Source organism: Ambystoma mexicanum, chromosome 7q, assembly GCF_040938575.1.
Source record: "Ambystoma mexicanum isolate Mex_15411 chromosome 7q, UKY_AmexF1_1, whole genome shotgun sequence".
In the NCBI taxonomy this organism is placed as follows: Eukaryota; Metazoa; Chordata; class Amphibia; order Caudata; family Ambystomatidae; genus Ambystoma; species Ambystoma mexicanum.
Window position 1 is genome coordinate 650,070,963 of NC_090941.1, and position 20,474 is coordinate 650,091,436.

The window sequence follows — 20,474 nt, forward strand, 5'->3', positions numbered from 1 at the left end:
GCTGGTTGACAGCCAATTGAGTTGAAATAGATTTCAGTTTAGCGGGAACTGACATCCGGTGTTAAAGTGGAGAAGTGAGCTTTAACTTCACAAAGAACAGTTCTGTAATGGTGAAAATGGTTGCAAAAAGTAGTGGAGCTGTTAACAGTAAAAAACAAAAGTAGTGGAACATCGCTCCCGACCGTTCCCGCTTACTTCGACCACTGCCTATGGGTGTAACCGTGGACCAAAACCTTTCCTTGCCCCCACCCCACATTGCTCAAGTGGTGAGGACTGACTTTTACGTGTGGTTATGAGGATTTGCCTGTATTTATATTATCTGTGTAAAGACCAGGAGGGGGTTGCATTGGTGTCACGTCTGGACTATACGAATGGGATATATTTGGGAATTGCCAAAGACCACATGCTCAGAATTCAGAGGCTACAGAAGGCCGCAGCCAGAATGCTCACTGGCACTCATCATAGAGACCACATGACCCCGATCATTAGAACTCTTCACTGGCTCTCGGTGGAAATACGTTGATATGATATGATATGATATGATATGATATGATATGATATGATGTGGCATTTATAACGTGCCTGTACACAAGTGTTTCTAGGCGCATTAATTCAAATCCCTTGAAAATCACTCAATATATAACTTGAAGCTAAGGGTGCTTGGCTTACAACAAGACTTGGCTTACAAAATAAAATCTTTAGTTGAATTGACATTAAGGTTACAATACAGAACCTGAAAAGGCTGAAAATGTTGTATTTGTGGTTGGCGTGCCATCACAGATGTCCTCACCAATTGTATTGTTAATGACATTATGAATAACATCGCCATGGACATCACTGACAACATCAAGTAGGATGCCAAGTTTAAAAAAAGAAAAACTCTTTTATGTAACAACTGGTCTCGTCTACTGCTGTCCAATCTTTCCCATGCCATACCAAGAAAGCCACCAGGGTGAGGAGAAAAAGAGTGAAGTGCAGTGCTCTTATTACTTACCAAATAATCATTATTACACTGATTCCCACTCTTCCTCGTGTCAGTCCTTATTTTATGAGGATGGGTAATGTCTGTTAAACTGGTACATATTCTATCCCTTTCAATTTAGAAAAAGAACCTCACACCCTTTGTTTTAAAGCACATGGCCACTCACACACAACTCTGTTTGTCTGCTTAGCCCGATTCAGGCACTGCACTGCAGCATGAATGCTGCTCTGTACCTAGGAAAAATCCCTTTCCTTCTATTTTTTTGGTCTTACATTTGACGAGTAAAGAGTTAAGAAGCCATTTTGGTTTCTGTGATGCTATTTTTCTGGATGGCCATTTTGTATGACACCGTCTATGAAAGTTTCTGAGACATACAGGGCCATTCCATCTCCCTGTCTCCTTTTCTTTGCCCCCAGTATAAGAGGAAAGGGGGAGCTACAGCTAATGGGAAGCAGTAGCCCAAATACATTTGTTTTACTTCTAAAAGGACATTTCTGTTGGGGATGCTTTTATGTGGTTGTCATTACAACTGTTATTTATGCATGCTCAGTCCCCAGATCACTTCCACTCCTTCCCTGTGGGAGCTCCCCTTATGAAGGCTTTCAAGTTACTGCATTATGAAACCCTTTGCTTGTTTGGGAATGGAGACCATGGTGTGACGTCAGTATGAGACTGATGTAGAGGGATAAAGTGGTAAAATCTATTAGAGATTTAAAATAAGGGATTACAAAAACTGAAATAGTCAAAACATCCACTTATGAAACATTACATCAGTGTTTGTATGGGAAAGGGAAGAGGGACATGGGAGTGTGTGTGTGTGTGTGTGTGTGTGTGTGTGTGCGTGCATGTGTGCGTGCGTATGTGTGTGTGTGTATGAAGGTGGAGTGGTAAACATCAGGGATATCCGTCAGGTGAGCAGTACCACCACAGCTACAGAAGTGAAAAGATTGGTTGGAGGATGTCATGGATGCAGGCCATGTGAACATACATAATGAAAAGATTAGTGGAAGACTGGCATGGATGCAGTTCATTTGGAAATACTGAATAAAATTGGTGGAAGACTGGTATGGATGCAAGCCATTTGGAAATACTGAATAAAATTGGTGGAAGACTGGTATGGATGCAGGTCATTTGAACATGTTATATTAATCTGCTTTTATACTACACCATAGTAGTTTCAGAGTTCCTAGGCTTGTCTGTGGAATACCAGGGGCATCCAGGCTTGTTCTGCTGAAGGAAAGAAAATGCACAATGAAAGGATAAGAGGATGGGAAATGCTAAAAGGACAGCGACGGTAGGATGCAGCAGGGGGAGGTGATCATTACTGGTAGCTGGACCATGGTTCTGTACATGGAAGGAGGCAGATAGGTCCTAACTGCAACTCTCTGTGTCATCTCGCCAGGTCCTACCTGCTGCAGTGTGTTGTTTGGTCTTGGATGTTCTGCTGACTCCGGTGTTGTTTGGTGCTTCCATCAGCTGCTGCCGCTTCTCCAGCTGTGGCGACGTCCCCCAGCCCTCCAGCCACCCTCACCCTCCACCTGTAGGATCAAACAAGGAATATCAAGGCTTAGTACCACCAAACATTGAATCTGCCAGTCACAAAGTCAAACAGTTATGAATATAACTTTATTCTGTACAGATTCAACTATCAAAGCAGATAGCTATCTGGCTCCCAACACCTTGCAGTGTGTACCAGCAAGCACTGTGAGGGGAGTGAGTACTGATCATCACAAAACATGCAGTATTTATACACAGCTCTGGTCATAGCCCAGCCCATCTCCAAACTAATAGGTTACACATTTGTGTTTGTGCCTAGTTCACATAACAAATATACAATATTGGATTGTACGTTTGACATGTTGTCCCATCCTTGAAGATTCAATGGTGTTGTTGGTTCTCCAGCTTAGGTTGATCCTAGTTTCAAGAAACAAATTCAGTAGCTTATGGCTAAGGCACATAGTTCTAGATTGTCTACCATTCAGTCCTTATGTTTGAATATGGCTTAGGCTATTGATGCAGACAACACTTTAAATTAAGTTCGCTTTGGCTCCAAGGTTCCCTAAACATACTGGCAAACTTTGTTGTAGTCAGCTGTGTGGATCTTTAGCTTTTAGAGTAAGTCCTGGTTCAAGAAATTTACAAAGGATTCCTTCAAAAACATACAGCATTTAATTTACATGCATTGTATATCACTGTTTGAAGGAGGATGAGTTTTGTAGACATAGATAACACTGTGAATGAGAGTTCATTCTGACTACAAGGTCTCTTTGCACAAGACAAATAGTTTGCTCTGCCAGCCCTAGTGTTGACATAGGCTCAAAGGTCGTTTCTGCTCTGGCAGCTGAAAACATGGTTAATAATTTCTGAACAGAGATCAGAAGTTAGAATCAAGATGGCGGATATTTTCCAAAATGGTGTTTGAAGTCAATTCTTATTAACCGCAGGTTTTAATACAAATGCGAAATGGCTTAGGACAATATTCATAATCAGATGATAATTATGCAAATATGGTTTAACAAACCCTCCTTTTGGCCTAAGCCAAGAGCATAATTGAAACATTCTGACCATACGATGACCATGGCCTTCATTCCGAGTTTGGAGGTAAGGGAAAAACGATGCCGGTAAAGGATTACCGGCATCTCTTACCGCTATGGGCTATTCTGACCAACCAGACCGCTATTAACGGCACTGTAAAGTACGATGCCATTAATAGCGGTCTGGGCTCGCGCACACGACCCACCATGCTGGCATTAGTGGCATGCCGTAAACCGGAGTAGATCACAGGTGAAACAGACATGCAAATAATGGCCTCATAAAGTGCATACCTGCGTGCCGTAAATACCGGCATCGCCGACCTGCCGTAAAGAGCCCTGAGCAGTGTTCCCAACTGCCACAGGTGCACACAATCAGCACAGGTGGAGGCAATGGAGTCAGGGCCAATACAAAGGAGCACACCCACACCAAGATGATTCCAATAGTAGTAGCATTACTGGAGCTGGAGGACTTACTTGCATTGCCACAACATCAACAACAACACAGCCGCCACCACAGAGGAGATGCAGGAGGAGAAGGATGGTGAGACAGGCCCAGCATGCCCCACCAGTGCAGCCACTGTTACCACGCCGGCAGCCCCCAATCCCTCGCATCAGAGCCACTCCCTTCAACCTAACTCCTGAACAGATCCACACCCTGTATCGTCTGTACCGGGACACCATCACCACCATAGTGGACCTGATACACAACTAAATAGTGAGCCTCATTGAAATACGCACCGCCATCCCCCCTCTACTGAAGGTAGTGTCTGTGCTCCACTTCCTTGCCACAGGCACCTACCAGCACACAGTGGGGCACATGCATGGCATATCACAACCTTTATTTTCCCGGATTCTGAACCAAGTGCTGGATGCCCTCCTCAAGCACACAAGGGACTACATATCCCTACCACGTACTCCCCAGGAGATATTTGATACAAAAGTTGCCTTCCATGCACTGGCAGGCATGCCAAATTGTGTAGGTGCCCTCGACTGCGCCCACATGGAGTTGGTGGTCCCGCATACCATGGAGGTGGTGTAGCGCAACCGCAAGAAATACCACTCCATCAATATGCAGATGGTATGCGACGCCAGCAAGATCATCACACGTTGTGCCCGATATCCCGGATCAATTCATGACTCTTTGGTCCTGCGGAACTCCACGCTACCACGCTTCATGGAGTGACATGCTGGACGACGTGCCTGGCTGCTTGGTGAGTAGCAGGACTGGCACATGCATTGAAAAGGGGGGAGAGATGCACACACCACCATGCTGCCAATGTTGATGTGACTGCACGATGTGCACATCACCAAACATTGTGCCCCAAACCATCACATACCGTACGAGACACACAAATCCCATATGAATGAAGTAAGGTCCACACCTATCACGACGTGACTAAGAGGAAACCACCCCACATCCCACGACATGTGCACCACCCATCAGTGACCCTCACCCTCTGTAAGGCCATCCTGCACCATGCAGTACATATGCACCATGTTGCTGTCTCCAGCATATCACCACACAGGACAAGCATCCCTGGGAGTGCATCACACTGAACCTACTAGGGAATCCACTGTCCAGCACAGGGCCAGCACAATCACAGGAGTGCTGCATGTCACCATGGGAATGCCAATGCTGATTGCCCAAAATTGCACAGACTATTGCCAAATCTCACAGGACACAACATCTCACTATTTTGACACTAACACAGCTGTATGCATATACCATGTGCAACTAGACGTCAGTGCACATCATCATCTTGAAGATGAAACACACACCATTAGACCATGGCACAGGACACATGGAGGGACAGAAAATGGCGGCAATGCATCCAGGGACATGTGCATGTGGGCAATGATAACCTGCAGGCATCTGTGACTAGTACAGCTGTCCTTCATGATTCTCCTGACATTTACCTTAATTTTCCTCTCATACAGGTGATAGTGGCTATCCCTTGAACCCGTGGCTCCTCACCCCTGTCCGAAACCCACAGAACAGGCAGGAGGAGGACTACAATCGTTCCCATACCCATACCTGTGTGGTCATCCAGCAGACCTTTGGCCTGTTGAAGGCACGATTTTGCTGCCTTAGCCGGTCGGGTGGGGCACTCCTCTACAGGCATGAGAAGATGGCCAAGATCATCATGGTATGTGTAATGCTGCACAATATGTGCATCCGCCGGAATGTGCCCCTGCCCCCTGACATTGAACTGCTACCACCTAATGAAGATGAAGGGGAAGATGAAGATGTGGCAGGACATCATCACGGTGCCGATGCACAGGAGGTACGTGCTGTGCGCCAGTCAGTGATTGCACAATATTTCTGACACACATGTCAGCAGAGGGTGACATGATAGTTGGACAGAGGGCACTGGGTGTGGGGGCACATGTACACTATGCAATGTATATGAATAAATGACACATGCGCATTGATGAATGTCCACTCAGGTCTTCTTTTTCAAACAAACGGTGTATTGAATGTAACAATATGAACATAAGTGACAAGACCCTCCAACCCCCTCACCCCCCTACCCCTCCCCCCACAACTACCACACACACCCTCACCTCCCTCCCCCTCCCCCACAACTCCACACACACCCTCACCCCCCTCCGCATCCCCCACAACTCCCCCACACACCCTCACCCCCTCACACTCCCCTGACAACTCCCCCACACACCCTCACACCCTCACCCTCCCCCCACAACTCCCCCACACAAGTCCCATTGAGTCCACGAAGCCTACATGAGGCTGCCATGACATTCACTCGGCACTCCCAGAGCCAGGGGGTGGCATGTCCCGTCGGCGCAGTGCATGGACCGACCTGCGGAGCGGGCTCGTTTGGGTGGAACTGCAAGAGGATGGTGTGGCCTTCTGCTGAGGTTGTGGGGCAGGATGGCCTGCCTCCAAGGCATCAGCGATGCGCCCTAGCACCTGCTGGAGGGCCGAGACCTCCTTGCAGAGGTGGTTGGTGTTGTCCGTAAAGGACCGGCCCAGTGCTGACAACTCTGTACGCCACTCCTCTCTGGCCTGACAGTTGTCCTGTACAAATTCACAGATGAGTGCAGTGAGCAGGTCAGCCCACTGTGGCCCTGCGGCTGCACCTGTGGGTGTGCTGGGAATCTGGCTGGCATGCCCAGCCTGCTCATCCTCCCCAACACTGAATACTGGACTGAGATGTCCCTGGGTGTGGTCATGGGCAAACGGCTCTGCGGTGTTGGTGTTCACGGTATCGCTAGTAGATACCTGGGGGGATACAATTTGGGTTGGGGTATGGACCACATCCATTATATCATCCTCCATGGTGCCCCAGATGTCCTCCTAGCTGTCATTCACTGTGAGGGGTGCCGTGGCTGCCACCTCCCCAGCCACAATGGACTCCTCCGAATGGGGTGTCTCACAGGTGTCTCTAGGCAGAACAGTGGGGGGGAGGTGGTACTGTGCCCTCCACGGGCCTTGGTGGTACAGGTGCAATGTGTACCTGCAGTGGCTTGGTTGCTGGGACACGGTGCCCCCTGGCTTGTCCCCTGGAGGTTGATGGACGGTTGCTGTCCTCCTCGGATCTGTTACTGGGTGTGGCCTGTGCAGAGGTGGTGTCCTGCTCTTCGCTGTCATGCTCACTGCCTGTGGGGGTGGAAGAGAGGGACGGCATGAGTGATGTTTGGATAGGCATCATACATACATTGGGACAATTGCTCATCCAGACAATTGTGGGTAATAGGCATTTGTGTTGGGAAGGGAACGTCATTTCATACATGGGTGGTAAATGCAGCCATATGTCAGCGTCACTCATGTTGCCCAGGAACAGTGCTGTCTGACATGCTCACTATTTTGGTCATGCACGCTGTGTGCCTTGTGGAATTTCCTACTTTGTGTGCTATGTGTCATGTACGATATTGCCTTGCAGCAGGCATCAGCGTGTGTCTCAGTTGCTTCGGCCTACTTTACAGGGAGTGTGTGTGTGGCCGACCATGACATGACTCTTAGGACAGATATTGACATTGACTTTCATCAGATTTGGCTTAGCAGTGTTTACTTTTGACACTCACCTCCATCAGCACCTACGCCTTCAATGGATTCCGACCCAATCATGCTTGCACATGCTTGCACATGCTTGCACATGTGTCCTCCCACAGGGTGAACTTTATTGGGGAACTAGGTCCTCCTCCAGTTTCCATGGCCTGGGTGCCATTGACCTGAGTTGCGCACCCTTAGGCGCAGATTGTCCCACTGTAGTCTTTCACTGTGAGGGGTATGTTGCCCACTGCACTAACCTTCTGGGCAACAAGTGCCCAGATCTCTTTTTTACGCAGCACTGCCTCTTTCCTCATGTTGCTGCTGAAGACTGTGCCTGCATGCTCGTGCAAAGTGTCCACAAGCATCTGGAGCTCGTCCTGATTAAATCTTTCCTTTCTGAGGCGGGCAGATCCCTTCTTCAGAGCTTTCGGCATTCTTGTCTTGTAGGAGGTACTTTTCAGTTGATCAGCAGTGCCCCAGGGGTCCTGTGTGCAGAGGATGGTAATGGATTGTGTTTTTAAAGATGGCTGCCGTGCTCCTTCCCGTTCCTGAGCGATGACGCTATTTCCGGTTCCGCTTATTAGTGGTGACCGTAAATAGCAGTGTCCGCTAATTACAGTCACCGCTATTTACGGTCACCGCTAATGACGCATTGGACTATGTCGGTAGTGTAATCTGCGCTTAGCTTGATGCCGGTAAGGGCTTTTTGGAAGCCTTTTGCGGCATTGGCGCTAGGTACCTTACCGGCATGGCACAAAGCTTGTGCCCGCAAATTCGTAATAGTCCCTTATTAGCGGATTGGTGCCAGCACGGACACGCTATTTGCGCCATGCCGGTAAGGGACTTTACTTACCTCCAAACTTGGAATGAGGGCCCATGTGTCATAATCAGAAAACTCTGAGTTGTTGGATTCAAAAACATCAATTGCCATTAACTCTCTGATTGTTATTTCCAGCATTTCTAAGGCATTGGTTGCTTTTTCAGGCATTTGGATCCTAGGTCCTAGTTTACCTACTGCTTGTGTACAACATCCTCCTATCATGACAGGGAGACATTGTACACAACAACAACAGAACAGGAAAATACCAAGCAACACCATTAAGACTGCAAAGATCTTCCATCCCCATGATCATAATAAGTCCCAGAACCAAGTACTAAGATTCCAGTTTCCCTCTGGGACATGTACTTCAGTACTCAAGGTATGTAGATTTTGAATTTCCTTGAATATGGTAGGGGAGGAGTCAGGAACGAAAACGCAACAAGCAGATCCCACCAATTTACATACTCCACCATGCTCAGCCAGGATGACTTCTAACACCATCCGGTTCTGTAGAGCCACTAATCTAGTTGCTTTTTGTTCTAACATCATATTGTATAGTATATCAGTGGTCCCGTTGATGGTTTTCTCCAATACTCATGCCAGTCTCCTAATATCCTCAGGGTTCATGATATGTCCCCAAAATGGCACAAAGGATTTCACTACATCACCCATGACCTGTGAAGGAGTATCACCACTCTCATCCCGCCTTGGACGAGCTCTAGAGACCTCAGAGGTGCTAGCTACAAATACCCCTGGCAGCAAAATTCCCAAATAACAGGTACCCTGCCAAATCTAGGAAACCAAGGATAAGCTTCATTGCCACAGACAAAATAAACGGGACCACCTACATACATAGGTCTGTTCTCACTAGTTAGATTTGCAATGTTGGTGCAGCCCTCAAAAGTACCCATTGGCTGAGAACCATCCCTTTGTATACAGAAGGAAATGGAGTTGGGGCTATGATTGATAGTGTAAGAAGGGGGCATGGCATCCCGGTTGCCTACGGGAGCCATCTTGAAAGAAATTAATGATTGGAAAGGTCTAGAAAGTCTATCGGAAGGCCTAATAGAAGCAACTTTGAGTTTGCTCCTATTTGAGAAAGGGGAACATCCCAGAGGCATCAGAACTCGTCTTTCAAATTCATTCAAGTTAGTCCCATCGAAGTTCCCAGAGATGCTATCATTCCAACGACCAAAAAATAGTGCCCTTAGAGAGGCATAGCATGCAGTAGCCAAAGGAAGAGGATGAATATACCAGGCCAACCCTTTCTCCCCGTGCTGTGGCAAATGCAAACATATCCAGCAATTTGTTCTATTGAGAATTGCATAAGTCACATTCATGATAAGTAAAAGAGTGCTATTGTGGTAATTCTGTGTTGGGAATCCCTAGGAGGTAGAGTGTGCAGATGCACGAAAGGTGAAGACATAGTCGGAATACTTTCAGTAGGTAACAAAGTCTCAAGTGGACGCACCCCTTCAATGTACCAAAACCCAAGCTCTATCACAACTGTTAGACCAGTTAACGTTATCACAAGAAAACAGTAAGTCCTCAAGGACCATGACATTTGATGGTCAATGTCTTTGTTAGGCACACGACTGATTGGTTGCTTCATACGAGTAGAGTTAGCACCAGGCATTGTTCCTCAAAGTTCGTTTAGAAAAGTTTCTGCAACAGACTCCTTAAGTTTTGTTCATTGGTGATCTCCTGACCACGTGGTTTTTCTTGATAGAAAATAGCTTTGCCGGTCCTGTCGACTTACTTATGTTTCAGTGAGAGAGTGGCAAGGGACTAGCTCAACAGTCGTTTCCTGTGGTCACAGCTATGCTGTGCTGTTAGTCTTATGCCGTGGACGCAGATCGTACCTCAAGACTCCATGTACGGCGTGATCTGCGGACAGAGTGCTGTTGCTTCCTGATGGAAGTGGTAAAACAGCAGCAAGATTGCTCAAAGGTGCAGAAAGATCCAAGGGCTCAGGAAGAATCTCCGAAACACCCTTGGTGTTGTTCAAAACAGGCTTGTCGTACGGAACAGAACAAACAGTCTCCTTCTCTTCTCCTTGGTCAAGTGGCAGAGGAAAAGGTATCTTTTTGACGTGAGTCGCATGGATCCAGTGTCTCTTTCTGAATACCCATACAGCGGTCTGTGTGGCCAACAGGAACTGGAACAGTCCTCTCCAATGCGGTGCGAGACTGGATGTTCTTTCGTAAGCACCCAGTCGCCTTGTCGAATTTGGTGACCTGGCCCCTCATATTTAACTGGGAGGGCTTCTCGCACCTGTTGATAAATCAAATACAAGTTTTGAGTTAACTGGTCACAGTATTCAGCAAGAAGCTAATTCTCCACGACTTTCAATTGTTTTGGCTTGGGCAAATTCCAAATATTTGCTGGCCTCCCCGTAATATTTCATAGGGGGAGAGTCCAGTTCTAGTCTGTGGGGTCGTCCGCATGGACAGTAGAACTTCTATTAAGGTATCTGGCCATTTCAAGTTACTACTAGCGCAGACTTTTGCTAGCTTGTTCTTCAGGATACCATTATGACGTTCTACAAGCCCAGCACTCTGAGCATATCTGGCCGAATGGAACCATTTATCGATCTGTAATCCCGCGCATACTTGCAGAATAACAGCAGAGATAGAATGTGGACCATTGTCCGACCAGATGACCCGCGGCTAACCAAACCTAGGAAAATATTCCTTAAGCATGGTTTTTGCCGTTGTTATTGCTGTGATATCTTTCACAGGGAAGGCTTCAACCCACTTGCTAAAGGCACAAATGACTATCAGAACATACTTGTAATTTTGGCAGTGCTCCATTTCAACAAAGTCAAAATTTATCACTTCAAAGGGCACAGAGGGGGGACCAAAACGACCCCTCGATGTCGCTGTAACCTTCTCCACAATATGCTGTAAGCATACCATACAGTTTTGGACCAAATGCTCAGCAGTCTTTGAGACATTTACATTTACCCAGACAGGTTCTAGAAGCTTACAGATTTTTCTAGCACATATATGAGTGGGACCATGAGCCATTGTAACCATAGCAGTGACATAAGCATTGGGTAGCATCCATCTTTTCTTAGCATTATCTATCCAACAACCTTCATCATCTACACTCGCTAAACCCTCAACCCATTGTTTAAGCTCTTCTGGAGCTTGAATGTTCTTTATTGAATCAATTCCTTCATCTAATATACAAGTGTTTGTGGCTTCCTTGGTGACATACATTTCTGAGTATAAATCAGTGGCAGTCTGTTTGGCTATGCTGTCAGCAAAAAAGTTTCCTCTCCCCACATCATCTGTTACTTTCTGATGTGCGGCGCACTTCATGATTGCTAGTTGAGTAGGAAGCGCAAGTCCTGGGAGTAGCCGAACTATCAAGGTACCATGTTGGATTTTAGTTCTGTGTGAGGTCAAGAAACGTCTCTCTGCCCATAGTCTACCGAAGGTTTGAACTACTCCAAAGACATACTGGCTGTCTGTAAATCTATTTACTCTAAGCCCTTTGGAAAGTTCACAAGCTCGTGCCAATGCGATAATCTCTGCGGCCTGCGCGGAGTTATGCGAAATTCTCTTGGTTTCCACAATAGTGCTTAATGTAGTGATGGCATAAGCAGCAGTGGATGTACCATCCAGAACTTTGAAGCAGGAGCCATCGCAAAATATCTCCCCTTGTGGATCATTCAATGGTGTATCATTTAAGTCAATCCTGCCTTTGGTTACCTGCTCTGTGGTATAGAGGCAGTCATGTGACATTTCGTCACTGCAAGCAGTTTCTTGCGGAAGTGGCAATAGTACAGCTGGATTTAATGCACAACATCTTGTAATTTTGATATGTGGTGCAAACAGAATCAGCTCGTATCTTGTTAATCGTGCTGATGTAAGAACGCGTTTGCGTTCTGTTTAATAGAACGTCTATAGACTGGGGTACCATCACGGTTAAAGTGTGACATAAAACCATACCCTCACTTTGTTTTACAGACGCAGCAGCAGCGACAGCTCTCAAACATCTCGGCAAAGCGCATGCAACAGGATCAAGTGTGGAGGAAAAATAACCGCACAGTCTATTCTTCCCCCGTGTTCCTGCGTTAACACAGCAAAAGCACATCCATCACATCAATGCACATGTAAAACAAAGGCCTTCTCATAATTTGGTGTGCCCAAAACCAGTGCTGAACACAGTGCAGTCTTGAGCATATCAAAAGCTTTCTGGTGTTCCAAGTTCCATGGTAGTGGCGAAGAAATGCCCTTCTTTGTCAATGCCAACATTGGTTTTATCACTAGTGAAAAGATTGGGATCCACTGTCTACAGTAAGAAGCCATTCCTATCAAGGCTCTAACCTCTTACTGTGCATTTGGGACAGACATGCTAGAGATGCTTTTTATCTGTTCAGGTGTCAATCTTCTTCCCTCCTTTGACAGGAGATACCCTAAATAGGCGACCTCCTGTCGACAATATTGAAATTTTATCAATGAAGCATTATGCCCATGCTCTGCCAGATGAAAAAAGCAGCAACACAGTGCCCTCCTTGCAAGCAACTTCTGAGTCTGCAGCTAAAAGAAGGTCATCAATATACTGCAATAATGTACAAGCGGGAGGCAACTCAAGTGTATCAAACTGCTCTTTCAAAGCCCTACTGTAAATGGTCGGACTCTCTGTGTACCCTTGTGGCACACGAGTAAATATAAACAAGCGTCCCCCTAAGGTGAACGCAAACAAATATCTACTATCCACATGTACGGGAATACTAAAGAAGGCTTTCTTAAGATCCACCACACTGAAATGAGTAGCAGAAGCTGGGATCATTGTTAATATCGTGGTTACATCAGGCATATTTGGAAATTGTGGAGCAACAATCTTATTGATAGAATGCAAATTAATGATAAAACGGAAAGGAATCGCATTATCCCCTTTCTTATACACCGGTAAAATCGGGCTATTGCACAAACTTACTGCAATATCCTCGATTACTCCACGATGGACCAAATCAGAAACTATGCTCTTCAGAGCTTGCTCACCATCAACTGAAATCTTATATTGTGCAATACGTGGCAACTTAACTCCTGGCTTCAAAACAATTTTAACAGGTTCAGTTTGCAAAATGCCAAAATCATTGTCATCAACCGCCCTTAAACATGCCGGAACTTTACTAAATTGAGACAGTAAAAGGTCTAGTCAAAAACTGTGAAGCAGAAGATTGCTGGGGTGAAATCGTCAAACGTACTCCATCCGAAGAACAATGAATTACCGCATTTAATTCCTTCAACAGATTCAACCCCACCAAATTCTCACCACAATTCGTTGTTAGAAGAAATGAACAGTGATCTGTGAATGGCCCCAGTGAAATCGGTACCAGCTGAGAGACCACTGGCGTGCCAGAAAAACCTACAGAAACGTTATTCTGTCATGACAATGGAATATCTGGAACCTGTGAATGATCAATGGAACACTTCTGTGCTCCCATATCTATCAAAAATAGATGCTTCCTATTCCCCACCATCATTTCTATGTAGGGCCCTTTCTGATCAACGGGAATAGGTACAGGTTCCAGACCCTGCTTCGGGCTGTCCTAACGAAACAATATATCATCAAAGACAAGATCCTCAGAAAGATAGGCAGTTGAAGGATTATCAAAAATATTTCTAATATCTATACTAGGTTGCTGGCTATCTTGCGAGAAATACTGTGGATTTGGAGTGAACTGGCTTCTACCAGGACCCCCTAACCCAGGGCGTCCTCTGGATTGTCTACCTATGACATCAAATGTGTTATTCGTACTCTGCTGAAGGATCGGACATTGTGCTTGCCAATGACCCTCTTGACTGCAATAAGCACATTGGTTCATGTGTACAGGACCCAACTGTGCATTACTTTGTGGAGCAAACTGGCCTCTAAACTGTGTACTCCCACCTCTGGTTCCTCTAAATATCTGTTGCAATAGTACTTTGGTTTTCAGGTCTCCCTTTTTCTTTTCAATTCTCTCTTTTTCATTATTGATTCTATTCTCGTAATACTGAGCCATATGCAATACTTCGTACTGCAATTTAGCTTGCCAAGCACTCTCCAAAGTCATAATTTTTGAGTGGATATCAGGCAACAATCCACGCACAAATGTATCCACAGACAACCTTTTCCCTGACTCAGTGCTTAAATCCTGTCCACTAAAATCTGAAAATACTTGCTCGAACCGATTAAAGAATTCAGTAGCACCTTCAGATTTCCCTTGGGTACAAGCACTGAGTTTGTCCCAAGCAATCCTTTTCTCGGGAACCAGAGTTTTTAATTTCACTACTATTATGTCTGGCAAAGTCAGTATCACCTGCGGTGGTCTCTCAACAGCTTTCCTTTCTCATTCAACCATACTAAGTTAACCCATGTGTAACCCAGCCCTGCCTGATCATCTACAGTTCTAATCTGTTTCCATAAATCAGCAGGTAGGAACACAGGGAACAACAAGTCTATATCTCCCAGAGTGAAAACTGATGAATGCAAGACAGATTCTATTTCTTTATAAAATCCTGTAGGATTTTTCCTAATATCTGGAATCAACTGTCTAATGGTATTCACTTCCTGTCTGGAGAATGGAACCTGAACAAATTGCGAAACATAGTGAGCTTCAATAGTAGTAGCTGGTGTGCCTGCTGCGGCATTAGCTGGAATTTCCACTTTAGGAACAAATGTCGGAGGAACCTCTCTCATTGGCATTTGAGAAGTAGGCAACTCTGAAAGTTTGTTAAGCAATAAGGCTAAATCGAGCGACAAAGTAGTCAAAGCAGTATCAGGTGAAAATGCTCTCTTATAAATAATCATCAAATCTGCGGGGCAACAAATCTTTTTCTTCATACACTCATCCCGCACGTACTCTACCATTACCTGTAAAACTTTCTTTTGCATTTCTGGAGTATACTGACTAAATGTATCATATACTTCCTTGGAAGATATCGAAACATCTGAAATCCATCTTAGCACATCCCTTGTGCAGATTTGCGTCCCTGCACTCGTTGATTTACAAGAAGGAAGAAACCGTTTCTGCACATACAGAGCGTCCAATCTATCACCATCTGTTTCATCATTCTGTAACCAATCTAACTCCTACTTAAACTCAAAAACCCTCTCGACATGCTCATGTACTTTCTCCGCAGTGTCCCTTGAGTAAGCTAAGACATTCAAATCCCTCAACACTTGTGGGACATCCATGTCTGTCAAATCATTCCATATTTCAGCCAAGTGCATTCCCATCCCCTCTATAAAAATATTCTGTTCGGGAATACTTTCTTGATCAGAAATTGTAGCTAAGACAGCTGATTCTTCACCTTCTTCTATACATTTCTTAGCCCATACATGCAATTCCCTCTTTCTAGCTTTAGAAACTGTACTACGAGTCACTACCTTTGATTCGGCACTCACCCCCTCAATAGTTTCAAGTGGAGCAGAACCACTTGGGAAAGAGAGTTCAGACAAATCCTGTACAATAGGTAGCGGAGACACTACCACTGGCGGTAAAGACGGAATTATGGGAACAGCAAGTATCGGTATGGGTAGAGATGCAGAAGGAGAAACAACAATAGGAAGAGGAGTAACAGCTGGCGGTGGAGGAGCAACGGGAAGAACAGGGACAGCTATGGGAGGAGGTACAACAACAGGAAGAGGTAAGACAGCTGGAAGAGGTACATAAGGAGGTGGCACAGTGGCACCAGGCCTAATTTAAAAGTTTATAAATTAGTTCATCTGAGGAATGAAAATCTTTCGATGGATATATCTTCTGTATACCAAGTTGGAAAGCCTTACTCATGTTTCTAACAGACTCTGACTGTTTCTGTTGATCATACAATAATGCCTTTTCTGAATTTGACATATGACGACGTGCATGCTTCTCTTTACTCTTAAGTTGCTGCATAGCTTCCTTTTTCCAATTCTGAATTCCATCAAATGCTGCAGGTCTAGCTTTTTTCTTTAACAATATGGACTCTAAATACTCTATACGGGCAATCTCAAAGCTACCATTGACTGGCCACTGAAATTCGGAAGCATGTCTAGTTTGTATGTGCCAAATATTGTTGAATACTATACTACCAATGCCGTACTTACAGTACATAGTACATGCCGGCGACCCCTCCTGTGGCACCGGACGGCCAAATTCCAAACATTGTCTGTGTCTGCGGAATAATCCCCTGAAACAGGCAGACAATCTCCCAGGCAGATCAGATCACTGGTGTTGTCTGGCGTCATTTGAACTCGCAAGTACAAATCTGCAACCAAATATCAGGATATTTAGAAATCGGGGCACGACTCACCTGATTACAAAGGACAAAGGAGGTCTGATCGGATTACAAAGGATCGACTTGGCTGGCGATTCCTGCTAAAATACCCACCTCGATATGGGGACCCTCGTCAAGATGTCCTCTCGAACCGCTTGCTCACCGTTCAGGGATCAGATCGTGCAGTACTGTCGAGGTGTCGTGTCTCATACAAAAAGGGGCCCCTTTTCTCACGCTCCGATCCGAGTCCGGTAGCCGCGTCCTTAATCAGCGAGGTGACATCAATCTTGAGGGTCTTTATTCGGGTGCCATCTTGTCAGATCAAACAAGGAATATCGAGGCTTAGTACCACCAAAAATTGAATCTGCCAGTCATAAAGTCAAAAAATTATGAAAATAACTTTATTCTGTACAGATTCAAATATCAAAGCAGATAGCTATCTGGCTCCCAACACCTTGCAGTGTGTACCAGCAAGCACTGTGAGGGGAGTGAGTACTGATCATCACAAAACATGCAGCATTTATACACAGTCCTGGTTATAGCCCAGCCCATCTCCAAACTAATAGGTTACAAATGTGGGTTTGTGCCCAGTTCACATAACAAATTTACAATATTGGTTTGTACTTTTGACAAGTTATCCCATCCTTGAAGATTCAACGGTGTTGTTGGTTCTCCAGCTTAGGTTGATCCTAGTTTCAAGAAACAAATTCAATAGCTTATGGCTAAGGCACATAGTTCTAGTTTGTCTACCATTCAGTTCTTATGGCTGAGGCTATTGATGCAGACAACACTTTAAATTGAAGTTCACTTTGGCTCCAAGGTTCCTTAAACATACAGGCAAACTTTGTTGTAGTCAGCTGTGTGGATCTTTAGCTTTTAGAGTAAGTTCCTGTTTCAAGAAATGTACAAAGGATTCCTTCAAAAACACACAGCATTTAGTTTACATGCATTGTATGTCACTGTTTGAGGGAGGATGAGTTTTGTAGACATATATAACACTTTGAATGAGAGTTCATTCTGACAATAAGGTCTCTTTGCACTGAACAAATAGTCTGCTCTGCCAGCCCTAATGTTGACATAGGCTCAAAGGTCGTTTCTGCTCTGGCAGCTAAAACATGGTTAATAGTTTCTGAACAGAGAGCAGAAGTTAGAATCAAGATGGCGATATTTTCCAAAATGGCGTTTGAAGTCAATGCTAAGTAACCGCAGGTTTTAATACAAATGCAAAATGGCTTAGAACAATATTCATAATCAGACAATATTTATGCGAATATGGTTTAACACACCTGTGACCAGGACTATTTAACATCTAGTCTGGGACAAAGCCCCAGCGAAGGTCCGGCAAAGTCCCTTGCTGTCTGCACCCAGGCAGTCAGGTGCAGTTCCAAATAGGAGCGGTCTCTGGAGGTGTGTGTGCTGTCGCCAGGCCCTGCCACACCCTGTATCATCTCGCCAGGTCTTACCTGTTGCCATGTGTTGATTGGTCTTGGATGCTCTACTGACTCTGGTGTTGTTTGGTGCTTCCATCTGCTGCTGCCTTCCTGTTTCTCCAGCTGTGGCCATGTCCCCAGCCCTCCAGCCGCCCCCACCCTCCACCTGTGACCAGGACTATTTAACATCTAGTCTGGGGCAAAGCTCCTGCGAGGTCGGGCCTGCACCTTACTGTCAGCAAATGGAAGCAGCACCCTTTCCCGCTTTCTGTCAGCCCTAGCCATTCTTTCTTCTGCTATCCATTCCTTCAAATGTAGTCATCCGTGATGCCTCCACCATTTCTCTTGCACTTGGCCTTCAACATCCTCCTGGCTTCTGCCTCTCATTGCATGTAAACGCACCACACTGCTGAGCTTGACCTACCTTTTTTCCACCGCAGTGCTGGTTTGTTCACTTCTTGCTCAGTTTATTTAGTCAGTTCTTGACATACTTCTTTCATTAACCTTCCTGATTGTTAAGTTTCATCCTATCACTTCTTACTCTACTTCTCATCCTCCTACCCCATCACTCTAATTGTAATCTGCATAATCTTAATGAACACTCTCTCACTGAGCATTCTCTGCACATTCATCTCGCTCTCTGGAACGTGTGCTCCACCTGTAACAAGGCTCACTCTATTCTTGATCCCTTTCTTGGTCTAAATGTACAATTTTTTGCATCAGTGAAACTTGGTTGTCATTCGCTAACTCTGTGTTCCCAGCTGTGCTCACATCCTCCTCTATAACATTTTTTCATACCCTTCTGGGCGTGGGAGTGGCATTGGCATTCTCTATCATTCCTCCTATACTGTCTCCCTAACCCCTCACAATCTTCCTCTTTTCTCTACGTTTTAACATGGGTGGCATTGACCTTCTCGTTCATTCCTCCTATACTGTCTCTCCAACCCCTCACAATCTTCCTCTTTTCTCTATGTTTCAATATAAATGTTTCTGAAACCTGATTCGATAGTGTTTCTTGGCCAATAAAAATACATCAGACTTGACATCATACTATGTGTCAAACAATAGAAAACCTATCAAAGGCTGTGATAGGCTTAAGGGAAACATCTAAGTATACATTGCACAGGAACTAGGATTGTGATTGGCTGACACTGGCAGGTGGACAACGTATGCCTACCTCTAAAAACATGTCATCTTCAACACTATTAAGTACACAGTTTATCATTGTCTTCAAACTATAAGGCCCTTTGTTATACGGCCCTCTATAATTGGTTGGCATGCTTGTGCCATGTCTGGAACATTTGGTTCACTTAGCAGCATGTAAGCTCAAACCCAGGTGCCAGTAGGTGGACTTGACTTTACCTCCCCACCCAATTAGCCCAACATCTCTCATCACCCATACCTTCTGCCATGAAGATTGTCTTTGAACTTGGCCTTGCAAAGTATCCTTGTCTGTGGGAATATATGGGAGTACAGGCTTTCACTATCGTTGTTCTAGGACTCCACGCTCAACTCTATTTCCATCCTTGGCTCACATGACAGGAGACCACGATTTGCTCCATTTTTCAGCATTTAAATGTCTTAATAAAACTTGGCACGCTTGGTGTTCTTACTTTGGACCTTAATAAGGGATGATTCAGCTTCACACGTTCACTGCCTTCAAGAATAGATAACCGACCTTGGCTGCTTCAGCTTTGATACCAGGCCAGACAGCATTGCCATTCGTTTACATGATCTCATCTTATTTTTGCTGCGACACAGTTCTCGCCTTTTATCTCCATGGGTCCTGACTTACTAAATTCATGACATCAATGTCCAGTTTCTATACAATGGCGGCTTCGCCTGCACTCTATTTGCTACATATAGCCAGCTTCTAAGATCATTCAATCCACTTGTGTTACAGCATCTGTACAGTAATTGAACGGCTTGCATTTTCTGCAGTGCTTTGCACATGTGCAATCTTCTTCTCGCATATGAAATTTACTTGATTCCTAACTTTGTCATCAGTTTCTGTAAGATCCATGCATTCTCTTCAGCCAGTACATTCATGGTGTGACGCTCGTCTTTCGTGACGTCACCAGCTCCTCTTTTTGCTCCTTTTCATATTCCTTCAGGGAGTTCCTCAATCAGATTATCATCTCTTCAGGGATCCATTTGATAGGGCTGACTCAGTGGGTACCTTCTTTCTAATACTCGTTGTGGTATGGACACAACAGCTGGGGTTAAGCATGGCACAATCTCAGGCTTCCAACATATAGAAGACAGGGGGCATGTAACTGCTCCTCTACACATCCTTTTAGAGGGTTGTACAAAGAGGAAACACATCTGGCAGCAGACTGTAAGGGGAATATGGATAACTAGTGACAACTAGCAAACATAATGACACCAACACTGTGTGCCAGTTTGCTGGCAAGAGAACATATGGCACACAGATTCAT